This window comes from Balaenoptera physalus, assembly GCF_965194825.1.
Source record: "Balaenoptera physalus genome assembly, chromosome: 1".
Taxonomy (NCBI): Eukaryota; Metazoa; Chordata; class Mammalia; order Artiodactyla; family Balaenopteridae; genus Balaenoptera; species Balaenoptera physalus.
This window is the reverse complement of record NC_138882.1, coordinates 160,350,504-160,367,664: the sequence shown is the minus strand read 5'-3', so window position 1 is coordinate 160,367,664 and position 17,161 is coordinate 160,350,504. Positions and strand designations below refer to the sequence as shown.

The following is a 17,161-nucleotide window of genomic DNA, read 5'->3' as shown; positions in this document are numbered from 1 at the left end:
TGCCCCTAATCATGTTGTTGTTCAAGGGTCAACTGTTTATAGAAATACACTTAAAATATCTCTATATCCAATGATTCTCCAAAAACCTGGAAATAGATGTCTTGGATTTTATTGGTCTTCCTTATATTCTTTTAATTATGTCTTTGTGGAATAAATGATTTCTGTTTCCTTTGAGAATTCCCTGCTACTTGTGTCTTCACGACAGAATCACTTGTCAGTGCTGTGAAGATTATTCAAAATACTTATATGCAGTGAGCTGTACAAAACCTTGTCTTTTAACTGCAAACTCTATTGTTCAGGAGGGCAGTATTTTTTGGAGGTTAAAAATGTGGGCTGTGCTGGACTTCCCTGGTGGCACAGTGGTTAAGAATCTGCCTGCCAATGCAGGGGACATGGGTTCGAGCCCTGGTCCTGGAAGATTCCCACATAGTGCAGGGCAACTAAGCCCCTGCGCCACAACTACTGAGTCTGTGCTCTAGAGCCCGTGAGCCACAACTCCTGAGCCCACGTGCCACAACTAGTGAAGCCCACGTGCCTAGAGCCTGTGCACTGCAACAACAGAAGCCACTGCAACGTGCACCACAATGAAGAGTAGCCCCCACTCACCACATCTAGAGAAGCGTTGCTTTTGCGCACAACAACAAAGACCCAACACAGCCAAAAATAAAAATAAAATAAATAAATTTATTTTTAAAAATGTGGGGCTTCCCTGGTGGTGCAGTGGTTAAGAATCCGCCTGCCAGTGCAGGGGACACGGGTTCAAGCCCTGGTCAGGGAAGATCCCACATGCGGCGGAGCAACTAAGCCTGCGCACCACAACTGCTGACCCTGCGCTCTAGAGCCCGGGAGCCACAACTACTGAAGCTTGCGCGCCTAGAGCCCGTGCTCCGCAGCAAGAGAAGCCACCGCAATGTGAAACCCACACAACCACATTGTAAAGTAGTCCCCCCAGCCCCCCTGCCTCCAAGGGGCGAAGAAACAAAGACCCAATGCAGCCAAAAATAAGTAATAAATTAATAAATTTAAAAAAAAATGTGGGCTGTGGAGTCAGACGTTGATTTTTAAAGCCCAGTTCCACATCTTACTAGCTATAATCTTGAGTGAGTTATTTAACTGTTATTGCTCAGTTTCTTACTATAAAGTGGGATCATAATAATTGCCCAAGTATGAGATTCAACCTATCCATTTACCCTTATTGGTGTCTGGTAAACTGGGAAGGCTATAGCCCCAAAATCAGACCTGAACCTCAGCTTGCCTCCTGCTTCATGCCCCAGATTTCATTTCTTCAACTCATCCATTTAGCAAATATTTCGTGAGTACCAACTCTGTGCTTTGTAATTGGGATAAAACCGTGAAAATTTTAAGCCATATGAACAGCCTTGTAAGCTTGATTGGAAAGAATGTCTTGTGAGCTGAAGTCTTAGTGAAGGGGGAGAGAGTAAATGAGAACAGCAAGGGAGGGTAGGAGGTAGTATTTCTGGAAAACGTGAGCAATGAACAGGTTTTCTTTTTTTTTTTTTTTAAGGAAGGTGACATACTGGTGACTCGGAAGCATAAATGGAGTACAAAGAGGATATGAGGGACCTTCAGATGCATGGGGTATAGAAGAAAGAGCAGCCTCCATCACATAGGGCTGTAGAGGAAATGGTGTTTTCAGTGAAGACCCAGGTTTCTATGAAATTAGAAGATGGAAGGAACATTCACTGAAGAAGTCGAGGCTTCTCAGAAGATAGTGGGAAGTTAGAATATGGTGACGTGGGAGAGAAGTGGGAGATTGAACCATGAAGAAGAAGCAGACAACAGTGACTTGAGCATGAGAAAACTGATGAGGATGTCATTGAGGGAGTGAATAACCAGGATGTGAGGCTGGCGTGTTGGGTTTTGTTGGCCTCAAAGTTGTCCAAGAATTAACCTTGTGTTCCCTGGGGGGGTAGGCACTAAGCTGCTCAGTGCAGTCAGCTGCAGCCCAATTGGATGATACCTCCAGAGGGTCCAAGTCTGGTCCCTGGAGAGGCTCTGGCTTCCCAAAAAGGAGTCTACTGTTCAAAGTGGAGGGTCCTAGGGAAAGGCTCAGGGCTACAGTCTGCTGCCCAAACATCGAGGTAAGCGCTTCCTCACTCATTCAACAGCTTTCTTGAGCAACTACTATGTGTCAGGTTCTATGCTCTGAGGATAAACCAGTCAACAAGGTGGTCAGTAAACATAAAGTGTGAAAAACAAGTAACGTTTTCAGTGTCTTGGAAGGTGATGAGTGCTATGAAAGAAAATAGAGCAGGACAAGGGAATGCTGGAGAAGAGATTGCAAGTTTAAATGGGACGGTCAGGGCAAGCCTGAATGAAAGGTAGATTTGAGCAAAGACTCAGTGGAAGAGAGGGAGTTAGCCCTGCCTGTATCTGGAGGCAGAGCACTCAGACAGAACCCTAAGGAAATCTCAGTCTTGGTTATGAGGAACATGACACCGGAGCCGGGGAATGTGCCCATTAGTCCAGCAGAGACAGGAACCGTCTGGAGTCTTGAAGGTGCCAGACCCTGGTGTCCAGGTGTGTTTTTCCTGAGCTGATGTCAGCCTTCTGGAAGCTGATTTAATTAAATGGTGGTGTCATCTGTTTCAGCTGGGTGTGGGTGGGTGCTCCGTGTGCTGGGAAAGCTCCTGTCTGCTGCCACAGTATGATGTTTTATGGTTGCCATGTGGGCAAGAGCATGGAGGCGTTAATGCTCAGTCTCATTTCATAAGGAATTCCTTGTGAAGACAAGGATATAGGAGCCAAAACTAACAACTTTAAACCCCCAAAGGCTTGTGAAAACCAAGCCAATTGTGAAAGACCTATAAACGTGGGGCAGTCTAAAATACACCCTGAGGCATAGCTTACTATTTCCAGAACAGCCTGTCAAGTTCCCTGTGGCTGCATGGGGAAATTTTCCCTGTGGGGAAAGTGTTTATTGAGCACCTACCATATGCCAAAAGCCAAATTCCTACTTTGTAGCTCACCTGGAGCTCTCAGCACAGTGGTTCTTAACCTTGACTGAATACTGGAATCACCTGGGGAGCTTAAGAAGTTACTGACGCCTGCCTCCCACCCCCTAGAGATTCTGAAATCATTGGGTTGAGGTGTAGCCTGGGCTTTGGGATTTTTAAAGCTCCCCATATGAGTCTAATACTGCTCTAAAAGATTCCATATCCTGTCTGAGGAACTCTTCACTTTCCCAGGTGACTGATACAAAAAATGAACTCACCTTTGAGGTGAGGCCCCTGCCTGTACATAGGACATATCTATATACAGTGTTTCTCAGCACAGGACTTCACCACCCAGAGATTCTGATTTAGTTGTTCAGGAATCAGGCTCAGTTACCTTAATGTTTAAAAGTTCCACCAGGTGATTCTAACATGCCAGGATTGAGAACCAGGGTATAGCCTACAAGCCTATCACTATAACCATATTTGAATATAGCATAATAACTACTGCAGAATGTAGTAGTAGTTATGTTAGGACAGTCGGATTGTGAGTACTTTTTTCCTTTTGAGTTTACCTTTTCTGTATTGTCCTTATATACCTTTAAAATGAAAAAATATATCTGGATGTGCCTTCTTTTCTGTAATTAAAAAAAAAAACAAACTCTCGGGACTTCCCTGGTGGTCCGCACTTCCACTGCAGGGGGCGTGTGTTCGATTCCTCATCGGGGAACTAAGATTTTACATGGCGCGTGGTGCAGCCAGAAAAAAAACCCCAAAAAAAACCCCCCAAAAAACGCAAACTTTCATTATGATCTCTAGGTCTCTAAATACTATTTTCAAAAATCCATTTTATATTAATTTTTGGTTACCAGCCCTTTCTCTAGTTTTTTTCTTCATGGTCTTTTAAAATCTGAATCAATTGAAGAGTTTCCTGTAAATTCTATTGGCCTATTTAAATAGTTCTTCATTATCTATACTTGGAATAAATATTTGTGTAAAAACTTAATATCTGTCTTTTCTATGCTGTCAAAGCTCCAAGAGGTCTAAGGATGAGACATGATAAGTCTGGAGGAATGAGCAGACCAAATCATGCAGGGCTTTAGAGATAACAATAAGAAGTTTGGGCTTCATCTTGAAGGCAAAAGGTGCCACTGAAGTATTTTAAGCAGTTGAAAAGCATTAGTTTTGACTTGTAGGAAGATGATTTTGGCTGTGGGACGGTAGATGGGTTGGAGAGGGGCAGAAGTGGAAAGGGAAATAAGACTTAGGAGACCTTCATAGAAACAAAGAGCAGAGGGACTTCCCTGGTGGCGCAGTGGTTAAGAATCCGCCTGCCAATGTAGGGGACATGGGTTCAAGCCCTGGTCCGGGAAGATCCCACATGCCACAGAGCAACTAAGCCCGTGCACCACAACTACTGAGCCCGCACTCTAGTGCCCATGAGCCACAACTACTGAGCCCACGTGCTGCAACTACTGAAGCCTGTGCACTCTAGGGCCGGTACTCTGCAACAAGAGATGCCACTGCAATGAGAAACCCGCATACTGCAACGAAGAGTAGACCCTGCTCGCTGCAACTAGAGAAACCCCACCCTCAGCAATGAAGACCCAATGCAGCCATAAATAAATTAATTTAAAAAAAAGAAACAGAGCAGAAATCAGTAGAGAAAATCAATAAAACCAAAAGCTGATTCTTTGGCAATATTAATAAAAGCAGTAAACCTCTAGCCAGGCTAGCCAAGAAAAAAAGAGAGAAGACACAGATTACTAATATCAGAAATGAAAGAAGGATCATCACTACTGATCCCATGGATATTAAAAGCATAATAAAGGAATATTATGAGCAACTCTGTGCCCACAAATTTGATAACTTAGATGCAATAGACCAATTCCTTGGAACACACAAACTACCAAAACTCATACAAGAAGAAATGGATCATCTGAAGAGGCCTATATCTGCCAAGGAAATTGAATCAATAATTAGTAACCTTCCAGAAAACACCAGGCTCAGATGGTTTCACTGGTGACTTCTATCAGACATTTAAGGAAAAGATGATACCAATTCTCTACAATCTCTTCCAGAAAATAGAAGCAGAGGGAACACTTTCTAACTTGTTCTGTGAAGCCAGCATTACCCTAAAACCAAAACCAGATAAAGACATTATAAGAAAATTACAGACCAATATCTCTCATGAACATAATGCAAAAATTCTCAACAAAATATTAGCATATTGAATCCAATGATGTACAAAAAGAACCATACACCTAAATGAAGTGGGATTTATTCCAGATATGCAAGGTTGGTTCAACATTAGAAAATCAGTTACTGTATTGCATCACATCAACAGGCTAAAGAAGAAAAATCATATGATCATATCTATAAAATACAGAAAAGCACTTGATACAATCCAACATCCAATCGTGATTTTAGGAAAAACTCTCAGCAAAATAGGAATGGAAAGAAACTTGCTCAATAAGATAAAGAACATCTACAAAAAATCTACACCTAACATGATGCTTGATGATGAGAAACTAGATGCTTTCCCCCTAAGTTTGGGAAAAGGCAAGAATGTCCCTTTTTACTACTCCTATTCAGCATTATACTGAAAGGTCTAGCTAATTCAATAAGAACAGTAAAGGAAATAAAAGGCATAGATATTAGGAAGGAAGGAATAAAACTGTCTTTGTTCACAGATGACATGATTGACTATGTAGAAAATCCCAGAGAACTGGCAGAAAACTCCTAGAACTAACTAGCAGTTATAGCACGGTTCCAGGATACAAGGTTAATATACAAAAGTCAGTTGCTTTCCTATATACCAGCAATGAACAATTGGAATATGAAATTAAAAACATAATGTCATTTATATTATCACACACACAAAGAAATACTTAGGTATAAATCTAAATATATTGATATATATAAATTTATATATATAAGTACAAGACTCTGATCAGAGAAATCTAGATAAATTGAGAGCTATTCCATGTTCATGGATAGAAAGATTCAATATTGTTTAAATGTCAGTTCCTCCTAATTTGATCTATAGATTCAACGTAATCTCAGTTAAAATCCCAGCAAGTTATTTTATGGATATCAACAAACTTATTTTAAAGTTTATATGGAAAGGCAAACAACTGAGAATAGTCCACATAATACTGATAAAGACAAACAAAGTTGAAGGACTGATGCTACATGACATTAGACTTAATATAAAGCTACAGTAATTAGGACAGCATGGTATTGGCAAAAGAATAGGCAAACAGACCAATGGAACAGAATAGAGAGTCCAGAAATAGAAATACACCAATATAGTCAATTGATCCTTGACAAAGGAGCAAAGGCAATTCAACAGAAAAAAAAGGATCATCTTTTCAACAAATGATGCTAGAACAATTGGACATCCATATGTAGAAACTAAATCTTTCACCTTACACTTTTCATGAGAATTAACTCAAAATGGAATCTAATAGACCTAAATGTAAAACACAAAACTTCTAGAATATAACAGGAGAAAATCTGTGTGAACTTGGATTTGGCAATGAGTTTTTAGATACAAAACCAAGAGTACAATTCATGAAAGAAAAAATCAATAACTTGACTTACTAAAATTAAAAACTTTTGTCCTGTGAAAGACACTGATAAAATAATGAAAAAACAAGCCACAAACCAGAAAAAAATACTTGCAAAACACATGTTTGATTTTTAAAAGACTTTCATTCAGAATATACAAAGAACTCTTAAAACTCAGCAATAAGAAAAACAACCAACCCACTTAAAAATGGGCCGAAGACTTTAACAGACACGTCATCTGACAAGATATATACAGATGGCAAATAAGCATATGAAAAGATGCCCATATCTCATGTGTCATTAGGGAAATGCAGATTAAAACAAGAATAAAATATCACCACACCTATTAGAATGGCTAAAATACAAAATACTGACACACCAAATGCTGGCAAGGATGTGGAGCAACAGGAAGTCTCATTCATTGTTGGCAGGAATGCAGAATGGTTCAGCCATTTTGGCAACGTATTAAAAGCTAAACATAGTCTGACCACATGATTTAGCAATTACTCTTGTAGGTGTTTACCCAATTGAGTTGGAAACTTATGTCTATACAAAACTGCACACAGTGGCACAGTATGGCACAAATGTTGCACATTGCTCCAGTTTATACAGTAATAGGGCCTTTTTGTTTAATTATCTTTAAAAAATCATAATCGCCAACAACTGGAAGCAACCGAGATGTTCTTCATTAGGTGAATGAATAAACAAACTGCAGTACATCCAGACAATGGAGTATTATTTGGCTCTAAAAAGAAATGCACTATCAAGCCGTGAACAGGCATGGAGGAACCTTAAATACGTGTTGCTAAATGAAAGAAGCCAGTCTGAAAAGTCTACATACTATATGGTTTCAACTGTATGACATTGTGGAAAAGGAAAACTATGGAGACAGTAAATACTATGCTACAGATCTTATGAGATTTAGCCTTTCCACTGAGCTCAGTTACGCACTGGCATGCCAGTTGAAGACAAGTCCCTGTATATGAGATGTTGGCTTCATTTCAGCGGCCCTCCTTCTCTGTCCCCAGGAGTCTCCTGATCTTCCTGCTGATAGGGCAGAAGTTTGGAGACAGCCAAGTGAGTTGGAGAGAATAATCCAAGTAAGAAAAATAAAAGAAATAGTTTTTTTCCCTCATTAAATTAGTGAAATTGGGACTTCCCTGCTGGCGCAGAGGTTAAGAATCCGCCTGCCAATGCAGGGGACAGGGGTTTGAGCCCTGGTCCGGGAAGATCCCACATGCTGCGGAGCAACTAAGCCTGTGTGCCACAATTACTGAGCCTGTGCTCTAGAGCGTGCGAGCCCCAACTACTGAGCCTGTGTGCCACAACTACTGAAGCCCACGTGCCTAGAGCCCGTGCTCCACAACAAGAGAAGCCACCACAACAAGAAGCCCATGCACCACAACGAAGATTAGACCCTGCTCGCTGCAACTAGAGAAAGCCTGCATGCAGCAATGAAGACCCAATGCAGCCAAAAATAAAAATAATTAATTAATTAATTAAAAAATATTAGTGAAATTATGATGATAATTCAGGTGGTCTAGAAGTAGAAAAAGCGGAAGTCAAACGTTAAAACAGTAGGAATAGTTACCGACATTTGTATAACCTTTCAAAGAATGTTCTGACCTACATTGTTGCAGGAAATCATTTGATCTTCCCACCAGTCCTGTATTTGTTATAGCTATTTTAAGAGTTAAGAGACCGATTATCTCATGCCTGAGGTTACACAACTAGTAAGTGGAAGAGCTAGTTACTTAAACTCCGGTCTTTTTATCTTTAAGCCCACCCTTCTTTCTACCAAAGAAAGCAAAGGCTTTGGTGAGAATAAAGGATGGGTTTAAGAGTCAGTTTCTCTTGTCAAAAATGATAGTAATACTTACCCCAGAGTAGGGCTGCTCCAAGGGTGTGCAGAGCCCCGGCTAATATTTTTGTAAGGTCTCTGCTGTATAAATAAGTTGATGGGTCCATGTGAGAAGTAATGATTTATTAATGAGGATTTAGAACAATAGGGAAAGAAGAGATACTTATGTATGTGTATATTATCCATTCAGTGCACATGAAGTTTCTTCAGAGTATCCAGATACCCCTTCTTTCTCTTCAGGTTCAGGAACCATCTCATCATGTTTTTTTTTATTGTCAGGTGCATCATTCCTGGCTAATTTCACATTTCCCACCATAAGAAAAAGGTAGCAGTACTGTTATTATTTACAGTGCCATGGCTTTCTGGAACCTGTTTTATAGAAACAATATAGATCTTCTTGTTTCTTCAGTTCTCTAGTACCCTTTATTTCATGCTGGTTACATCATTACTCTTTTTTTTTTTAAACATCTTTATTGGAGTACAGTTGCTTTACAATGGTGTGTTAGTTTCTGCTGTATAACAAAGTGAATCAGCTATACATATACATACATCCTCATATCTCCTCTCTCTTGCTTCTCCCTCCCACCCTCCCTATCCCACCCCTCTAGGTGGTCACAAAGCATGGAGCTGATCTCCCTGTGCTATGCAGCTGCTTCCCACTAGCTGTCTATTTTACATTTGGTAGTGTATATATGTCCATGCCACTCTCTCACTTTGTCCCAGCTTACCCTTCCCCCTCCCTGTGTCCTCAAGTCCATTCTCTATGTCTGCGTCTTTATTCCTGTCCTGCCCCTAGATTGTTCCGAGCCCTTTTTTTTTTTTTAAGATTCCATATATATGTGTTAGCATATGGTATTTGTTTTTCTCTTTCTGACTTACTTCACTCTGCATGACAGTCTCTAGGTCCATCCACCTCACTACAGATAACTCAATTTCATTTCTTTTTATGGCTGAGTAATATTCCTACATCATTACTCTTGATGCCACACTATCCTTATCCTTTATGCTGCCCACAAATACTGGCTTCCAGTGACTCTGAAAGGTTGTGACTGTGCTTTGCTGACAATGACCACAAATGCAAGTCTTACGCAGTGTATGAAGGGGAAATGTGAATTGTAATTTGTTCGTGGTCATGTTAAATTTACCATTTGAAACTACCAAGACTGAATCATGAAGAAATAAAAATCCAAACAGACCAATTACTAGTAAGGAGATTGAATCAGTAGTCAGAAACCTCCCAACAAACAAAAGTCCAGGACCAGATGGCTGGTGAATTCTACCAAACATTTAAAGAAAAAATACCAATCCTTCTCAAATTTTTCCAAAACATAGAAGAGGAGGGAACACTTCCAAACTCATTTTATGAGGCCAGCATTATCCTGATACCAAAACCAGAGAAAGGCACTACAAGAAAAGAAAATTACAGCCCAATGTCTTTGATGAACACAGATGCAAAAATCCTCAACAAAATTTTAACAAACAGAATTCAACAATACATTAAAATTCAGCATACACTGTGATCAAGTGGGATTTATTCCTGCGATGCAAGGATGGTGCAACATCCATAGATCAATCAATGTGATAAACCATATTAATAAAATGAAGAGAAAAAAATCATATGATCATCTCAGTAGATACAAAATAAGCACGTGACAAAATTCAACGTCCACTCATAATAAAAATTCTCAACAAAGTGGGTATAAAGAAAATGTACCTCAACATAATAAAGGCCATATATGATAAACCCACAGATAACATCATACTCAATGGTAAAAAAGCTGAGTCTTTCCTCTAAGATCAGGAACAAGACAAAGATGGCCACTCTCACCACTTTTATTCATTGTAGTACCAGAAGTCCTAGCCAAAGCAATTAAGAAAGAAAAAGAAATAAAAGGCATCCAATTTGGAAAGGAAAAAGTAAAACTATCTGTATTTAGAGGTGACAATATTATATATAGAAAATCCTAAAGATTCCACCAAAAAAAAAACCTGTTAGAATGATTTTTAAAAATTCAATAAAGTTGTAAGATACAAAATCAATATACTAAAATCAGTTGTGTTTCTATACACTAATAATGAACTATCAAAAAGAGAAATTAAGAAAACAATCCCATTTACAATTGCATCAAAAAGAATAAAATATCTTGGAATAAATTTAGCTTAGGAGGCGAAAGGCTTTTTACACTGAAACTATAAGACACTGATGAAAGTAATGAAGAAGACACAAATGAATGATATTTTGTACTCATGGATTGGAAGAATTAATATTGTTAAAATGTTTATAGTATCTAAAACAACGTACAGAGTCAGTGCAATCCCTACCAAAATTTATCATTTGAAATTTTATAGTGTAAACATAGAATAGCACATCTTCCAACCATGCTCCTCTTGGACTCTTTTAGCCCCACATGCCTAGATCTAAGGGCTGTACTCCTTAAAGGATTATTGTAAAGTTATATTAGATAATTATGTCAACTCTGTGTGTGTGTGTGTGTGTGTGTGTGTGTGTGTTAATAAAATGTAGAAACAAAATTGAATTGGAGCAGTTGCAAGAGATTCCTGGTGGAAAGTCTCGGTGAGAATTGCATATACAGCTCAGGCTAAAGTGTTTGCAAGAGCTTACTAGAGAGCATCCTCCCAGACAAAATGAAGTAAATTACAAGGCCCTGGAGACAAAGATAAACTGCAGTAGTGTCAGCTTCAGAATCACTGATCAAAGAGCAGAGTGGCTGATTTGTTGAGAAGATACTGCAGTGCCCAGTAGCAAGAGCTGAAAGGCAGGGCCTCCAGAGCTGAGAAGTACCCCAAATTCCAGATCACACAAATCAAGCAGTCCCTCTTCTCTTAAAGTGATAGAAGAGACATGAGACAGTGCCTCCATGTTTATCACAGATCACTGTAAGTGAGGCAAAACTGTATAGAAGCCCAAGTCTGCAGTGGAGTTCACAAAGAGCAAAGGGTCAGTGATGCCCAGGGCAGGATGGATTGGCACACCCCAAATGTGGGTGAATGAAGAGACGGTTGATAATTCAGGAAGAGCCAGCAGACCTGTAATCATGGGGGAGAGGCAGTCAGAGGAGATAGAAATTGTCCTTAGAGAGAAAACTTTCCATCTTGGAGCTTGAAAGGCTCTATGGCAGTATTAAATAACCTTTCTTACATAAAGGCTATTTCAGAAAAAAAAAAGAAAATGAAAATGTTTAATGACGGGCTAGGATTACTAAAGCTAACCTAAGCTGCTTCTGCCATTTCCCAAATCATGTCGTCATTCCAGAAGCATCCCTTTAGTAATTGCAGAAGTGCATCTTCATCAGGAAGGTTAGAGAGGATAGAACTGAAGAAGCAGTGGTGGGGTGAACTCTGTGCTGAGAGTTCTTACCTGTGTTTATCATGCAAGTCCTCCCAGCACAATCGTACTGGCTACCTTGATTAAGTTGCTATATTTGCTTAAAAAGAAGCTAATATTTGTTAACTATGGTTTGTGAGGCAGTGTGCTAGGTGTTACACACATGGTCTTATTCCATTCTTGCAACCCATTCCTTGAACTGCTTCCAGTAAACTAGCACCTGGAATGAGGGAGGGGGCACAGTAGGGGGCTAAGTTCAGTCTTTTCTGAGAGGTTCCAGAAATTAGCCCATTGGTCACGAGATGCCCAACACTGATCTATACAGTCCTAATCCTCAAAGTCCTTTCTTCATTTTCCCCAGCCATCACCACCTCATACCCACACTTCCTGTCACTTAACCTTCCAAGTCAAGGTAACCAATTGAGTTCAGTCCAACAAACATTTCGTTGGGTACTTACATACTCAGTGCCACGCATGGTACTCTGTGCTAGGCACTATACTCAGATTTCATGGTCTGGGAGAGAAAGATGTTTAAATGGACAGTTATTCCTTTTTAATTTTTTTAATATATTTATTTATTTATTTTTTGGCTATGTTCGGTCTTGGTTGCTGCACATGGGCTTTCCCTAGTTGCGGTGAGCAGGGGCTACTCTTTGTTGCGGTGCACAGGCTTCTCATTGCAGTGGCTTCTCTTCGTTGTGGAGTTCAGGCTCTAGGCACGCGGACTTCAGTAGTTGTGGCACGTGGGCTCAGTATTTGTGGCTCATGGGCTCTAGAGCACAGGCTCAGTAGTTGTGGTGCACGGGCTTAGTTGCTCCGCGGCGTGTGGGAATCCTTCCAGAGCAGGGCTTGAACCCGTGTCCCCTGCATTGGCAGGCAGATTCTTAACCACTGTGCCACCAGGGAAGTCCCTAAATGGACAGTTTATTCTTCAGGATAACACGTGCTAGGCCATAGTTATGTCCTAGTCATCACTGTATCCCTAATCCCAGGCCAGCGTCTGGCACATAACAACAACGAGACTGTTACAGTTAGCATGTACTGAGGGAGAACTATGTGCCACGCATTGTACTAAACATTGTATTCTCAACATAATCCTCACAACAATTTTATGAGGTATTAGTATAATTCCAGTTTTAAAGATGTGGAAATTAAGGCACAGAGCAGTTAAATAACATGCCCAGCTAGTAAGGGATAGAGCCAGGGTACAAACCCAAGCAGAGTGACTCTGTTGCCTCTAAATATCTGTTGAGTGAATGAATGAGTGAGTGAGAGGATGGAAGAGAAGGAGGTGGGAGAGAAAGAGAGTGGGGACAAGTGAGCAAGGTCAGGTGACTGTCAGCTCTAGGTAAAATGGGGTCCACAGGCAGGAGAGGTTGGTTCTGCTTGGCAGGGGAAGCAATCACGAAAAGTTTCACAAAGGAAGTGGTGCTTCACCCGAATGTTGCAAGATGAATAGGTAGTCACTGGCCAGGGTAGGGCAGGGTAGACAGAGCTAAGGCCAATCCTTCTACTTTTGTGGTAGATCCTTTCCCTCTCTCACCTTCTCGGGGACATTTCTCCAACTGTCCCATTTCTGTTGCATCATGCTTGAGTTTTCCTCTTATTCTAACCAGCTTATATGCATGCTGAAAAATTTCCTAACCTCAAAAAACTCTTTCCCTGCAATTCCCCTCCAGCAATTGCCCCATTTCTCTGTCTCCCTTTATAGCAAAACTTCTAAAAATGGTAGTCTCTATTCCCTGGCTCCAATTCTTCTGTTTTCTCTGAAACCCGATGAAAGCAGCATTTCACCCCCACCCTCCAGTGAAACAGCTCTACTCAAAGTCAAGAGCAACCTCCATGTTGGCAAATCCAGCTGTCAATCTTATGGCTACCTTCCCAGGCCCAGCACAGTGTTTGATGCAGTTGGTCCCCGTATCTTTCTTGAGACACTTCATTCCTTTGGCACCTGAGACATCACACTCTGTCCTGATTATTTTTCTGTCTCAGGGACTGCTTCTTTCAGCCTTTTGCCATGCTACTCCTCACCCCCCAAATACTGATCCTTTTTTCTTTTTTTTTTAACATCTTTATTGGAGTATAATTGCTTTACAATGGTGTGTTAGTTTCTGCTTTATAACAAAATGAATCAGTTATACATATGTTCCCATATCTTCCCTCTTGCGTCTCCCTCCCTCCCACCCTCCCTATCCCACCCCTCTAGGTGGTCACAAAGCACTGAGCTGATCTCCCTGTGCTATGCAGCTGCTTCCCACTAGCTATCTACCAAATGTTGACCCTTAAAATGCACACGGTGATCAGGACACTCTCCCACTGGAAATCATTCAGTGACTCTCCCCAGGACAGAATCCAGACTTGAGCATTGGAAACCTCCGCCACCTCACCTGTCACGAAGTACGTGTGTGGTGCTCTAGAGGACAGCCAGCCCCTCCAAATGTTCTTTCTCACCACACCCTCCAAGATCTCTGAGAGCTGAGTGGTTCCCATTTGCAGATGAGGAAGCTGAGAAGCAGATTGTCCTTCACTTGCCCACGGTCACGCACCTTGCAGTGTCCTTTATGAAAGCTTCTAATTCCAGGTCCTGTATTCTTCCCATTTACAACCTGTTGTTTGACCTGATTCCTTAAACTTGGGACTTCTGAGTGAAGCAGAGGCGTGGAAGTCTGGTTCCTTCTTTTAGGTGCCAGCCTCTCCATCTGGATTTCCTCTTAAGAGTGCAGTGGTTTACACTCTTCACCCCAGGCGCTTGGTAGTCACGTTTGCAGGACAATGGTGCTCTTACTGGTCAAAATGCTAAATCTCCCCAAATGAAAGGCCAGCTGCAGAGTATGAGAAGAACAAGGGCTGAATGATTTGATCAGACATCTGTGGGGGCCTCCTGGCATTTGGAGTGTGAGTGCCTTAGAGAAACTAACTATTCGGGCCCAAGGGAGTTGGAGACTGTTAATCTTGGTGGTTTTGACCGCTAACTGCCCCAGAGGTCCCAGCCTGCTGTATGACTCAGAATCCCCAACACTCCCCCTATTCTTCTCTCACTGGGATAGTCAGGAGGCCATTTCTAAGGCATTTTAATTTGGTAATAACTTGACATGGCCCACTATGCCCAGGGCTGTATGTTTTAGAAGTTACTGTTGCTTGGGGGGTTGGTTTAGAGCTGCTCCATCCTTAATATCTGACTACCCTGCACTGGCATGGGGAGAGCCCTTCCTGGCGGGCCCTGGCTTCCTGTGTTCCGTCTTGCCTGTGCTCTTTTTTCTCCATTATGGATTACCTGAGGCCATAGACCCTGGACTATCCCATAGCCCGATTCTTTTTTTTTAACTAAAAAAATTTTTATACATTTTGTAAAAGTTACTTTCCACTTACAGTTATTACAGAATATTGGCTGTATTCCCCATGTTGTACAGTACATCCTTGAGCCGATCTTACACCCCATGGTTTGTACCTCCCACTCTCCCACCCATATTTTGTCCCTCCCCACCCTTCCTGCTGGCAACCACTAGTTTGTTCTCTATATCTGTGAGTCTACTTCTTTTTTTGTTATAGTCACTAGTTTGTTGTATTTTTTAGATTCCACATATACCTGAGATCATACAGTATTTGTCTTTCTCTGTCTGACTTATTTCACTTAGCATAAGGCCCTCCAGGTCCATCCATATTGCTGCACATCTAGAGCCCTGATTCTTGAAGCATTTTGCCAGAAGTTGATGGTGTTCACTAGAGAGAGGAAAGATGTGGCTGAAGATTTGTCTGCTGTTGTACATGCATTTCTACATGCATTTCTGCAATGCACTATGTTAGAGGGACGACCACCATCCATCCATCTTTCCTTTTCTTTGTGAAACTTTCTGGAATTCAGAAAGACCATAGGAACCCACAGTACCAGGCAAGCAAGCGGATGGTGGGGGATTGGAGACAAGGATATGAAGGACTCATAATGCCTCACTGCTTGTTACACACCTCCAGAGAGCTTCTCTACCCCATCTCCAACTGCACTGACCACTCATGCTGTCCCTGGACTCTGTGCTTCCCTCTGTGATGGCACTGACTGTGATCCACACCAGGGCGGTGCCATACTAAGAGCTCCTGCACTTGTGTTACAGAGAAATAGTTTCACATAGTATCCACTACTTACTAGCTGTATGATCTTGAATAAGTCTCTTCATTTTTCTGAGCTTGTATGTAAATTAATAATTAATAGCACCTACTCACCTGGCTATTGAGAGGAGTAATTGAAGAAATCTATAATGTTTTCATAACTGTGCCTAGTCCAAAAGCTTCCGGTAGGTTTAGTAATTGCACTGAAGTTTATGTTTCATTTCTGAAATACAGTTGTTTATGTAAGAAAATGTTGTTATGTAAATTCTCTTGTTAAACCCTTGACTTTCTTTTGCCTACCAAATAAAAGCCCAACTCCGGGCTTGTCGCTCAGCATTTACATTTGCATTTCAGGCTTTAAATTTCAGTGGTAGGGAAAGCTAAAAAAATGTAGATTTTTTAGAAGAAATTGCACATAGATACAGATGAGTTTGTCTAAATTCAGTGAACAGTGACTCTGTATAAGGCCCTGGGCTAGGCTCACAGGGCACTGAGTGAATCACACATGATGCATGATAGGTGGTGCCATCATGGTTTCTGGCTGTCCTGTACAGGCACCAGCCTCCCCTACCCTGGACCCACCCCGCCCCCGCCCCTGCAGAAGGCAGCCCTGAGGGAAGACTCACCACAGGGCCCCAGCACAGCAGAGCAGCTGGGCATCAGAGTGCTGGCAGCTGGCCCAAGGGTGGAGACTGGGGAGGTTGGGGCTGGGAACTGGCAACGAGCCAGGGCTCCTTCAGGTGCCCCAGCACACAGGGCCTCCAGCCCCAGCATTCACTGAATGTGTCCTGTTCTTCCGCTGTGGTCTTCTCTAGACTGCACTGGGCAGGGTTTTTGGTGGCAGGGCTGTGACTCCAGCTGCACACTGAACACATATGGACACTGAAGCCCAGAGATATGAGGTGACTTGACTACAGTCACACAGCAACAAAGCCAGGGCTAGAACTCACAAGCCTTCTGAAAAATAGTCAGTGCTCTCTGACTTATGGGCTCCTGAGATTGTCTTATGTCCAGTCCAAGTGTAGTGAGATTGTCAGGGCCATTTTGTTCCTTCAGAAGATCATAAGGGTCTTCTATGTGCCCATCTCTGTGCAAAGAACTGGGGGTACAGGGTTAAATCAGACCCTGACCTTGGGAATTTACAGTGCAGTGAGGGAGACACACTACCAACGATTGCAGTTCCGTAGAGCGAGTGCTGGGCAATCATGTAACGCGGGTGGCGGGGGGTGGGCGGTGAGCACAGGGAGGCACTTGGCCCAATCTGGGGGTCAGGGAACCAAGCCCAGAGAAACTGACATCTGAGCTGAGTTGTGAAGGACCAGGAGG

The 17,161-nt window shown here is 41.9% G+C and overlaps 1 protein-coding gene across 4 annotated transcripts in view; it reads left to right on the top strand.

Annotated features, from left to right (window-relative positions):
• ST3GAL3 (ST3 beta-galactoside alpha-2,3-sialyltransferase 3) overlaps positions 1 to 17,161 on the top strand; it is a 235,491-nt gene that overhangs the window by 139,338 nt on the left and 78,992 nt on the right. The gene's annotated exons all lie outside the window — the stretch shown is intronic.